Source organism: Stegostoma tigrinum, chromosome 8 (genome assembly GCF_030684315.1).
Source record: "Stegostoma tigrinum isolate sSteTig4 chromosome 8, sSteTig4.hap1, whole genome shotgun sequence".
Taxonomy (NCBI): domain Eukaryota; kingdom Metazoa; phylum Chordata; class Chondrichthyes; order Orectolobiformes; family Stegostomatidae; genus Stegostoma; species Stegostoma tigrinum.
Genome location: NC_081361.1, coordinates 747,709 through 760,594, shown reverse-complemented (window position 1 = coordinate 760,594; position 12,886 = coordinate 747,709).

Sequence of the window (12,886 nt, the reverse complement as noted above, 5' to 3'; positions counted from 1 at the left end):
ACGTTCAGGGCCAGCCATACGAGAAAGGTCGTGGCGCTCAAACGCCATCTTCATTCTTACCTCCATAGATGCTTCTTCGCGAGTTGAATATTTGCAGGGTTTTCCTTGACCACTGGGACAGTTCCCCAGGACCAGACATTTCTCAAACCCAGAAACCAATCTTTATCAAAAGAGGCTATTATGCTGAAAAATGCTCTTTATCCTTGTCCTGCTGGTCCGTGTCACTGAAAGCTGGCCCGGGTGAGGTTGGAGCTCACAGCCTGGGCATTTCACGCGCCTCTGTACCGTCAGAGAAGGACCGCGCGCTCACCGATTGCATCACTGGAGGCACAGAGTAGCTCCGTGCCCTCATTCAGTGTTCCTTCATCACAGTTTACTGTTTGATGAGTATTCCTGTCGAGGGCCTGATGGTGCTCCTTACAAACCCTCTATCACTGTACTTATTTCCTGCTCCCGCTCGTTTCATTATGTGGCGCTGTGACAGTGTCGTGACCCGTTCTTTGTGGTGTGGCAGCATGAGCTTCGGCTCGAGAATGAGTCAAACCACTGACTGTTGTCCCCAATATTTCCTCTTAACATATCCTGAAGTGATACTGTAAGGGATCAGTTAATATTGCAATCAGACATGCAGAGACCGTGGTAGGAATTGCCGAGGTTGTGAGATGAAGTCTCATCCACACCATGTTTTGTTGACACAGATTATAAGTGTGAAGCTAGATGAACACAGCAGGCCAAGCAGCATCTCAGGAGCACAAAAGCTGACGTTTCGGGCCTAGACCCTTCATCAGAGAGGGGGATGGGTTGAGGGTTCTGGAATAAATAGGGAGAGAGGGGGAGGCGGACCGAAGCTGGAGAGAAAAGATAGGTGGAGAGGAGAGTACAGGTGGGGTGGTAGTGAGGGGACAGGTCAAGGAGGTGGGATGAGGTTAGTAGGTAGTAAATAGAGGTGTGGCTTGGGGTGGGAGGAAGGGATGGGTGAGAGGAAGAACAGGTTAGGGAGGCAGAGACAGGCTGGGCTGGTTTTGGGATGCAGAGGGTGGAGGGGAAGAGCTGGGCTGGTTGCATGGTGCAGTGGCGGGAGGGGTTGAACTGGGCTGGTTTTGGGATGCGGTGGGGGAAGGGGAGATTTTGAAACTGGTGATGTCCACATTGATACCATTGGGCTGCAGGGTTCCCAAGCGCAATATGAGTTGCTGTTCCTGCAACCTTCGTGTGGCATCATTGTGGCACTGCAGGAGGCCCATGATGGACATGTCATCTAAAGAATGGGAGGGGGAGTTGAAATGGTTCGCGACTGGGAGGTGCAGTTGTTTATTGCGAATCGAGCGGAGGTGTTCTGCAAAGTGGTCCTCAAGCCTCCGCTTGGTTTCCCCAATGTACGGGAAGCCACACCGGGTACAATGGATACAGTATACCACATTGGCAGATGTGCAGGTGAACATCTGCTTAATATGGAAAGTCATCTTGAGGCCTGGGATAGGGGTGAGGGAGGAGGTGTGGGGGCAAGTGTAGCATTTCCTGCAGTTGCAGGGGAAGGTGCCGGGTGTGGTGGGGTTGGAGGGCAGTGTGGAGCAAGCAAGGGAGTCACGGAGAGAGTGGTCTCTCCGGAAAGCAGACAAGGGTGGGGATGGAAAAATGTCTTGGGTGGTGGGGTCGGATTGTAGGTGGCAGACGTGTCGGAGGATGATGCGTTGTATCCAGACGTTGGTGGGGTGGTGTGTGAGAACGAGGGGGATCCTCTTGGGGCGGTTGTGGCGGGGGCGGGGTGTGAGGGATGTGTTGTGGGAAATGCGGGAGACGTGGTCAAGGGCGTTCTCGACCACTTTGGGGGGAAAGTTGCGGTCCTTGAAGAACTTGGACATCTGGGATGTGCGGGAGTGGAATGTCTTATCGTGGGAGCAGATGCGGCGGGGGCGGAGGAATTGGGAATAGGGGATGGAATTTTTGCAGGAAGGTGGGTGGGAGGAGGTGTATTCTAGGTAGCTGTGGGAGTCAGTAGGCTTGAAATGGACATCTGTTACTAGCTGGTTGCCTGAGATGGAGACTGAGAGGTCCAGGAAGGTGAGGGATGTGATTGAGATGGCCCAGGTGAACTGAAGGTTGGGGTGGAAGGTGTTGGTGAAGTGGATGAACTGTTCGAGCTCCTCTGGGGAGCAAGAGGCGGCGCCGATACAGTCATCAATGTACCGGATGAAGAGGTGAGGTTTGGGGCCTGTGTAGGTTCGGAAGAGGGACTGTTCCACGTAACCTACAAAGAAGCAGGCATAGCTGGGGCCCATGCGGGTGCCCATGGCCACCCACTTTGTCTGTAGGAAGTGGGAGGAATCGAAAGAGAAGTTGTTGAGGTTGAGGGCGAGTTTGGCTAGGCTGATGAAGGTGTCAGTCGAGGAGGACTGGTTGGGCCTGTGGGGCAGAAGAAGCGGAGGGCCTTGAGGCCATCTGCATGCGGAATGCAGGTGTATAGGGACTGGACGGCCATGCTGAAAATGAGGTGTTGGGGGCCAGGGAATTGGAAGTTCTGGAGGAGGTGGAGGGCGTGGGTGGTGTCACAGATGTAGGTAGGGAGTTCCTCGACCAAAGGGGAAAAAATGGAGTCCAGATAGGTGGAGATGAGTTCGGTGGGGCAGGAACACGTTGAGTCAATGGGTCGACCACGGCATACAACGCATCATCCTCCGACACGTCCGCCATCTGCAATCCAACCCCACCACCCAAGACATTTTTCCATCCCCACCCTTGTCTGCATTCTGGAGAGACCACTCTCTCCGTGACTCCCTTGTCCGCTCCACACGCCCCTCCAACCCCACCACACCCGGCACCTTCCGCTGCAACCACAGGAAATGCTACACTTGCCCCCACACCTCCTCCCTCACCCCTATCCCAGGCCCCAAGTTGACTTTCCATATTAAGCAGAGGTTCACCTGCACATCTGCCAATGTGGTATACTGCATCCACTGTACCCGGTGTGGCTTCCTCTACATTGGGGAAACCAAGTGGAGGCTTGGAGACCGCTTTGCAGATCACCTCTGCTCAGTTCGCAACAAACTACTGCACCTCCCAGTCGCAAACCATTTCCACTCCCCCTCCCATTCTCTAGATGACATGTCCATCATCGGCCTCCTGCAGTGCCACAATGATGCCACCCGAAGGTTGCAGGAACAGCAACTCATATTCTGCCTGGGAACCCTGCAGCCTAATGGTTTCAATGTGGACTTCACCAGTTTCAAAATCTCCCCTTCCCCAACTGCATCCCCAAACCAGCCCAGTTCGTCCCCTCCCCCCACTGCACCACACAACCAGCCCAGCTCTTTCCCTCCACCCACTGCATCCCAAAACCAGTTCAGCCTGTCTGCCTCCCTAACCTGTTCTTCCTCTCACCCATCCCTTCCTCCCACCCCAAGCCGCACCCCCATCTACCTACTAACCTCATCCCACCTCCTTGACTGTCCGTCTTCCCTGGACTGACTTATCCCCTCCCTACCTCCCCACCTATACTCTCTCCACCTATCTTCTTTTCTCTCCATCTTCGGCCCGCCTCCCCCTCTCTCCCTATTTATTCCAGAACCCTCTCCCCATCCCCCTCTCTGATGAAGGGTCTAGGCCCGAAACGTCAGCTTTTGTGCTCCTGAGATGCTGCTTGGCCTGCTGTGTTCATCCAGCCTCACATTTTATTATCTTGGATTCTCCATCACCTGCAGTTCCCATTATCTCCGGGTCAAAGGCCTGTAGATTCATTTTTAGTTTTCATTGCCTTCCAGAGGTGTTTAGAAACCCCTCTCAGGCCACAGTGGTTTCCATCGCTCCCTTCGCACTTTCAATCTTTACTGACTGCGAATGTGACAAACGAGCAGAGCATCTTCCCCCGTCGCCGTCACTCTCAGCGCAGACATTCCAAAGAACTCAACGGCACGACGCCTGCGCAGTGCTCGCCTATAATGTTAATCAGGGACCTTTACCAGCGCGGGGACTGCTGGGTAACGGCCGTGACATTGAAAACCCTCAATCAATACAAATTTTACTGTGATGCGGCAGTTGGAGAAGGGTGCAGTACAAAACAACAATACAGCACAGACGCAGGCACTTCAGCCCTCCAAGCTTGCGCTGACAGATTTTGCCCTTCCATATTAAAACTGTCTTCTCTACAAGATCTACATCCCTCTATTCCCTTCCTATTCATAGACAATGTATATATATTTACTTTTTCCATCTTTCAAGTCTGAATCTATAAATAAGACAATTTTGTTAACTTATTTTAAATAAGTCTCGAGCGGTACCCATCTAAAATTAAAATTGTAACTACATGGCAATGGGTAAATGGAAAGGAGGTGATGGGATAGTGCTAATGTGTAAGTGGTCAGTACTCCAGAACCCTCCCTCTGACACTTTCAGGCTGTGACTTACAGATAGTCACTCACCTCCTTTTGGAAGAATTTGTTTTCCCTCAAATCCACTTAAAACCTCCAACTACTTATTTTAAAAGTGTTTCCCCCGCCCCGGTTATTGATTTCTGTACTAGGGGGAGATGATTATCCCTATCTAAGCAATCTATGCCCTCCAGAGCTTTGTTCACTTCAATCAGGTCCCCATCCAGCCTCCTCTTCCACCAGGAAAACAACACAGCCTCTCTACTTTTTCTTCATAACCCCATCACTCCAGCTCAAGCAACATCCTGCTGGATCTCTGCACTTGTGCAGTCACATCATCCTTTGATGTCATTTATGTAAATGATTTGGATGTGAACATAGGAGGCATGGTTATTAAGTTTGTGGATGACACCAAAATTTCTGGTGCAGTGCGCAGTGAGAATGTTATCTCAGAGTACAGCAGGGCCTTTATCAGATTGGCCAACAGGCTGAGGAGTAACAGGTGGAGTTAAGTTTGGATAAATGTGAGGTGTTGCATTTTGGGAAGGCACACCAGGACAGGAGTCATGCACTTAATGGTAAGGTCCTGGAAAACATTGCTGAACAAAGACTTTGGGGTGCAGGTTCAAGAGTTCCTTTAAGGTGGAACCAGAGTTAGATAGGACAGTGAAGGAAGACTTTGGTATTCTTGCATTTGTTGGTCAATGCATTATAGGTGTTGAAGTGTCATATTGTGACTATACAGGATATTGGTTAGGCCAATTTTGGAATGTTGCTGTCAGTAAAGACACTTGAAGTGGTTCAGAAAAGATTTAAAAGGATTTCACTGGAGTTGGAGGGTTTGGGCTACAGGGAGAGGCTGAATAAGCTGGGGCTATTTTCCCTGAAATATTGGAGGCTGAGGGGTGGCCTTGTAAATGTTTATAAAATCGTGAGAGACGTGGCAAAGGTGAGTAGTCAACGTCATTTTCCCAGGCTAGAAGTCCAAAACTGGAGCACATAGCTTTAAGTTGATAGCAGAAAGATGTAAAAGGAACCTAAGGGGCATTTTCTTTTCATGTCGAGGGTGGTACATGTATGGAATGAGCTACCACAGGAAGTGGTAGAGGCTGGTACAATTACAACATTTAAAAGGTATCTAGATGGGTGCGTGAACAGGAAGAGTTTGCAGGGGTATGGGCCAAATGGTATTAAATGGGACCACATTAATTAGGATACCTGGTTAGCTTGGACGCATTGGACCAAAGATTCTGTTTCCATGCTGTACAACTCTGTGGCTCTAAGTTGGAGAGTGGCAGAGTTGCTTCTGAGACTAAGATCCTGAATTTAAAAAGAGGAAGCCGTGAATGGCATGGCACACAAGCTGGCCATAATAAATTGGGGAGCATAACTTAAGGGGATAGAATTGGATAGGCAAGTGAAAACACTTAAAGAAAATATTGGAGAACTGCAACAGTTGTTCATTCCTATCTGGCACAAAAATAAAATGAGAAATGGGGCCTATCCATGACTAGGAGGGAAATTAAGAATAGTGATCTAGAGTCTTAGAAAATAAGAACATGACGTGCTGGTGTTGGGCTAGGGTGGACAAGGTCAGAAATCACACAACACCAGCTTATTAGTCCAACAGGTTTATTTGAAAACACAAGCTTTCGGAGCCTCAGACCTTCTTCATGAACAGATTGCTCTTTCGCCCTTGAGACTGTTCTGCCATTCATGCTGATATTGCTGATCACCAACTCAGTACTTTCTCACTTTCAACACCCTTTGATCCCTTTATCCCTCTGAACAATAATCTAAACCTTCTTCACAACGTTCAATGTTTTGCTCAACCACTTTCTTTGGTAGTTGAAGTCCACAGATTTACTCCTCTCTGAATGAAGAAACCCCCTTCCCGGAATCAGTCTGGTATATCTCCATAGCACTGTGACTACAAAGACAGACTATCATTCCTTAGATAAGGAGAACAATACTGAACGGAATACTCCGGGTGCAGTTGCCCTGGTGTCATGCAGTGTTGTTCAGTTCACTGGGTGTATGATATGTCGTGTCCGCCCCGGAACTATGACGCTTGGTATGAGTTTCAGCCAATGAGCGAGAGCTACATATATTCTTGCCCGTCATTCACTCCGATTGGTTAGACAATCGCCCGTGTTTTGTTGGTCACTCATATCTGCACCCCCCCCCCCCCCCCGCCCCAACATTCACATTGACGGCAGCTCCAGGCCAATCACACAGGCCCAGTGCGCAGTGCAGGCATTGCAGCAGGCTGCAGGTGGTGCCAAGTTGGAGGAGGGGACTCAATTTGAGAAGCTCTCCAGGCTCAAGCAACAAAATCCCTGTCCTGCTCTCGAGGCAGGAGTTTGTGAGACGGGGTAGGAATGGAAACCGCGGGAGGTGATGGCCTGGGCAGTTTATAATCTCGTAGGGGAGGCCTGGGGCCCCCATGTATCAGGCCAAGGATTACTAACCGCCATCTTGGTTAGGTCGGGGACGGGAATTCTCCCCAGATACTTGGCCGCCATTTTCGGAAAGGGAAGCCGTGTCTCACTTGGGCAGAAATCGATGAGGCTGTAACTAAGAAGGAAATCCTAGAGGTGTATGGGGAGGATTCACCAAACAGCCACTGGAGACTCAAACCCCGAATCAGACTCACTGATTTGATTTTCAGTCAGCCGACTGGAGTTGGGAACTTGATCCAGAGAGAAGAGGACGGAGAAAGGGAGAAAACTGGAAGAGGAGGACAGAGATAGGGGGATAGATCTGGATTTTAGTTGAAAGAGGAAGGAGGGTAGCGCCAGGAGTTTACAGAATTGAGAAATAAGAGAGAAGAATAATGTTCCTTAGGATCTGGACATGTCTGTTCTGAATTTTTTCCTGCAATGACAGTAAATGACTTTTGTAAACTCCTTTTGCAGGATATTAGAAGAGAAGTATTTGCAGATATTAAACACAAATCAAATTTCCTGCTGTGAATGGTTGACTCATGCAATTTATGAGGAGCTGAGTCCCTTCAGCCTCTGAATGTGGAAGGAGAAATGTTTGACCTGTATGTAGGTGATACAGACAATATTCAGCTGACAATATTGCAGTGAGGAGACTGCATAAAAGATTTACCCTGTTACACATCCAATGTGGGAGCATTCCAGCATATTTCTTGTGGAGAGAAATTGAACCAATCAATCAAGAAGGTTGGGAAAACATTTACACCATTCGCAGTGGGGAGATACTCTGCTCGAGCAATGTGCTGTCAAGGCTTCAGTTGATCAACCATTCTGAAGTGATACAAAGGTGACAGTACTGTGCAGAAACCATGGAAATGTGAGAACTATAGTAAAAAGATTCAATTACCCATCCCAGCTGGAAATCCATCAATGAATTCACATCAGGAAGAAGCCACTTACCTGTTCTGTGTGTGGGAAGGAATTTAATCAAACAACCAAACTCATGTCACATCAGAGAATTCACACTGGGGAGAGACCGTTCACCTATTCAGAGCGCGGGAAGAGATTTACAGACATCCTGGCTCATGTGACATCAGTGGATTTGCACCGAGGAGGGGAGAAGCCATTCAATTGTTCGGTGCATGGGAAGAAATTCCCTCATTCATCCAGCCTTCAATCACACCAGCAAATTCATACTGAGCAGAAACTATTTGGCTGTACCTCCTATGGAATGAAGTTCAGACACGCATCTGCCCTCATTGGACACCAGCGAGTTCACGCCAAGGCGGGGGGGGGGAGAAAACCATTCGCCTGCTCTGTATGTGGGAAGGGCTGCAGTCAATCATCCAGTTTGCTGAGACACCAGCGAGTTTATCCCAGAGAAAAGCTGTTCAGCTGCACTTCCTGTGGGAGTAGTTTCAGGTGTTCATCTTCGCTCTGCTCATCAGCAAGTTCACACGAGAGAAGGCCATTCACCTGCTCCATTTGTGGGAAGCGATTCACTCAGTCCTTCAACTAGAGATAAATAAGTGAACCTGAATACGTTTATACTGCAGTAGTTCAAGGAGGAAACTCACCAGCATCTTCTCCAGGGTGACTAATGATGGCCCAGCAAGAGATTTCCGTATTTTAAGAAAGAATTGAATTCTGCTACCAAAATTAAGTCTGACAATATTAGATCTGTTTCAACTGATGTAAACACAACTATAATTGGCTGCAGTTTGGTAATCTGGATATATTGCTGATGGTTTGGACAAGTGTCCCTTTTTAAAACCACCAACGGTCATTCTGAATTCAAGATTTGTGTTTGGAGAAAGAAGCAGATGCCTTGTGAAAGGGAAAACATAAAAATCAATTTATAGAAAGAAAGCTGACAAAGGAGATGACCAAACAAGTTTTGTTCATCAATGCTTGCAGGGCCAACTGCTCCTTTCACTGCCCTGTATTGTACAGATTAACAGCGTCACATCTGATAGGGCCAGGGTAAAGAATGAAGTGAAACTGGGCTATTGTCATAACCTTAACTTTGTTTCACATTTTCTTCTTCTTTCTCTTGGCCTTGACATTCCCCTCTGAAATGAAGAAGTTTACCTGTATACCTGGTCAGGCAGCAAGCCTGACTCTCAATCCAGACCGAAAACAAAGACAAAAATAAAGCTTGTCTTTAAGCCTCTACCCTACACTGATGACAGTGCACTGGTGCACTCAACTTTCTTCTTTACCACCTTATCCAACTGTGTTCAGGGAGCTATCTGGAATTAGGCCCCAAGATCCCCCTTTATACCAATGATCCTAATGGCCCTGCCATTTACTGTATACTTTCCTCTTGCATTTAGCCTCCCAAACTGCATTACCTCGATTTTCTCTGAATTAAAGTCCGTCTGCCATTTCTCCATCCAACTTTCCGATTGATCTACATCCTGCTGTGTCCTTAGACACCCTAACTCACTATCCTCAGCTGCACCAATTTTCACAGCATTAGCAAACCAACTTAGATTTTCATCCAAATCTTTTATAAAAATAACAAACCTTGTGGAACACCCCTGGTTACAGATCTCCAGTCAAAAAACACCATCGCCACCCACCCTCTGTCCTCTAACCCAATCCAATTTACCAACGCACCATGGATCAATCTCATGTGACTTAATCTACTGGAACCACCTACAATGAGGGAGCTTGTCAAATATTTCCGTAGAGTACATGCAGACAACATCCACTGCGCTGCCTTCAATCAGCCTCTTGACTTCAAAAAAAACAAAAAAAAACACAAGCCAGTTTGTGAGACATGACCTCTTCTGCAGGAAGCCACGTTGCATGTTATCCACATGAACTTTAGCAAGGCCTTTGACAAGGTTCCTCGTGGCAGGCTGATACAGAAGTCGAAGTGACCTTGGTTACACCATGAGTTGGGTACAGAACTGGCTTTGTCATAGAAGATGAAGAGTAGCTATAGATCTGAAACCAGTGCTTTTCTGTAGGAATCAGACCGCTGTCGTTAACATATTTATTATAAAAAATATTTGGAGGAGAACATAGGTGATCAAATTAGTAAATATGTGAATAACAGATCTGTGGAGCTGTGAGTAGTGAGGAGGAATGCTAGACGATACAGCAGGATATAGATTGACTGGAGGCTTGTATGGAAAAATGGCAGGTGGCATTTAATCCAGACAAATGTGAGGTGATACATTTTGGAAGGTCTAATGAAGGAGGGAAGTGCACAGTAAATGGTAGAATTCTGAGAAGCACAATCATAGAGCAGTATCTAGGTCTACAGGTTCACAGTTCCCTGAAAATGACAAGTCTAGTGGAGAAGATGGTCAGGGCAAAGTGTATAAAAACTGGTCATGTTGCAGCTCGCGAGAACTTCAGTGAGGCTACATCTGCAATGTTGTGTACAATTCTGCTCACCAAACCACCACAAGGATGATCAGCTTTGCAAAGGGTACAGAAACAGGTTACCAGGATGTCACCTTGTTTGGAGGATATTAGTTATGAGGAGATGTTGGATAAAATTGGTTTATTTTCTTTTGAACATCAGAGGCTGAGGGGCAACCCGGTAGAAATTTACAAAACTGGGAGAGACATGGATAGTTGGAGTCTAGAGTAGAAATGACAGTTTGTGTAGGGGACATAAGTTTAAAGTAATAGGGAAAAATGTAAAGGAAGTGTGAAAAGTAAGTTTTTACACACAGGACAGTATGTGCCTAGAATGCATTGCCAGAGGAAGTGGGATAAGCAGGTACAATCACAATGCTTAAAAGACATCTTGATGGATTTGTGAATTGGCAGGGAATAGAGAGATACAAACTGTGCAGGGGAAAGAAAGAGATTTCATGATTAGAAAATCATGCGTTAATGGAGGCTTGTGGGCTAAAGGGACTATTCCTGTTCTGTAGTGTTATTTGAGACCTCAGTTTTTCAAATACAGACTGGAATATTGGTAGAGTAAGAGGCAGCAAGGGTAAGTTTTCCTGGATTGTATGCACGATAAATTTCCGAAAACAGTGCATTCAGTTCAAAAAGAAAGAGCGCTCGTTTGGTCCTACTTCTTGGGAATGATGGGAGCCAAGTAGATCAAGTGTCAGTGTCAGACCATTCAGGAGACCATGATCACGTGTAGGAAGGTACAGAATAATGTCAGATAATAACCAGCATTAATTCAGAATGAGAAAACTCAATTGATGGAAAGTTGTCTTCAAGGGCAAGGTCAAAGCTGGACAGCAATGACTGGAGTGACAGGTTGATGGGACAAAGTATAAATAATAATAAGGGCTACTTTCAAAGAGAAGATGGCTCAAGTACACTCAAAAAGGAAAGGAAGTGCAAACATTCAGGGCTGCTTGTATGACAATTAGAATTTAAGATAAGATTTAAAAAAAACACTTATGATAGGTGTCAAGGAGAAAAGTCCAAATTGACAGTCACAAGGAATACAGAAGGTCCAGAAGTTGGGGCAAGCAGATGAAAAAGCACACAAGGAAGGGAGACAGTTAGGAGAAAAGGTTGGCAGCCAGTTGAGAGGCGCTGGTAACACACTGGCTGTAACAATGTAGGAGAGAAACATGCAGATTCTGGGCTCAGACACAGGGCAAAATTTAGGAGCCCCTTGGCCTTATCGGAAGCAGCAGAGGCAGTGGATCGATTGCCACCATGAGTGAGACAATGAAGCTCTTTGAGCTCCTCAGTTGTTGTTGTAGGTGAGGATGGAGGATACATGGGGGAGGGGGAAGAAATGTTCAATGAGAACAAACTTGTATTAGAGATATCATTAAAAAATAAACATACTGCAGGTCACACAGAAAGCTGATTTGGCTCTTATGCTAAATATAAAGACTGAGAACTGGAGTTATAAACCAGTGGAAACAGATTCCATTGAAATGGTTCAGTACTGACTGTGATTGAAAGCAAAATCCAAACATCCAATAGCTACCTACAAACTCACTTCTGTGTCAGCAAATGAGATAAATGAGTGAATCCCTTCCCACCCTCAGAGCAGACGAATGGCCTCTCTCCAGCGTGAACTCGCTGGCGTATATTGAGGCTAGTTGATCACCTGAACATATGTCTGCAAAAAACACACAAATAGTCTCTCAGCAGTGTGAACATATTGATGATTCATCAGTTGCCCAGAACATTTAAAGCACTTCCCACAGTTTGGACATTTAAAAGGTCTCTCGTCAGTGTGAGCAGCTTGTATGCCAGGACTGTGGTTCACCAAGTGAATCCCTCCCCACAATCAAGGCTTGCATTGTGCCAGTCCTGGTAATTAACTAAAACCGTGTCCACACACACAATACGTGTATGCTTTCTCCTTACATGTTCAAAATCTGATAATGTTCTGTTTACAATAAACTGAGGTGTCCATAAGACCCTGGGATTATGCCTGATGTCAGTTTCCCTTTGAGTACACTGTGAAATCAATTTAAAACAGAACAATGCAATGAAGAGAGAGTCCACACAAACACCAGGCTGCCTATGCAATCAGCTCGTAATGAATCTGGTAGTTTGATTAGATTAGACTCCCTACAGTGTGGAAACAGGCCCTTTGGCCCAACAAGCCCACACTGCCCCTTGAAGCATCGGACCCAGACCCATCCCCCTATCACCCACACACCCCTGAACACTCCGGGCAAATTAGCATGGCTAATCCACCAATCCACCTAGCCTGCACATCTTTGGACTGTGGGAGGAAACCGGAACACCTGGAGTAAACCCACACAGCCATGGGGAGAATGTGCAAACTCCGCTCAGACAGTTGCCCGAAGCTGGAATCGAACCCGGGTCCCTGGCACTGTGAGGCTGCAGTGCTAACTACTGAGCCACCGTGCCACCCCGTAGGATTAATGACACACTATTTAAAAAAAAGTGACCACAAAAGCCAGTGATTCACTAATGTCGATCAGGGAACAGAAGCTGCCACCTGGTCTGGACTTATACAAGACTCTGGCGTCTTTGTGAGTGGACAGACAAAGAATGTTGAGAAAGAGGTGAAATACAGGTATTGACTAAATCCACATCTCAATCAGGACTTTGACATCATGTCACAAACCCTTAATCTTCACTGTTGTGAATGTC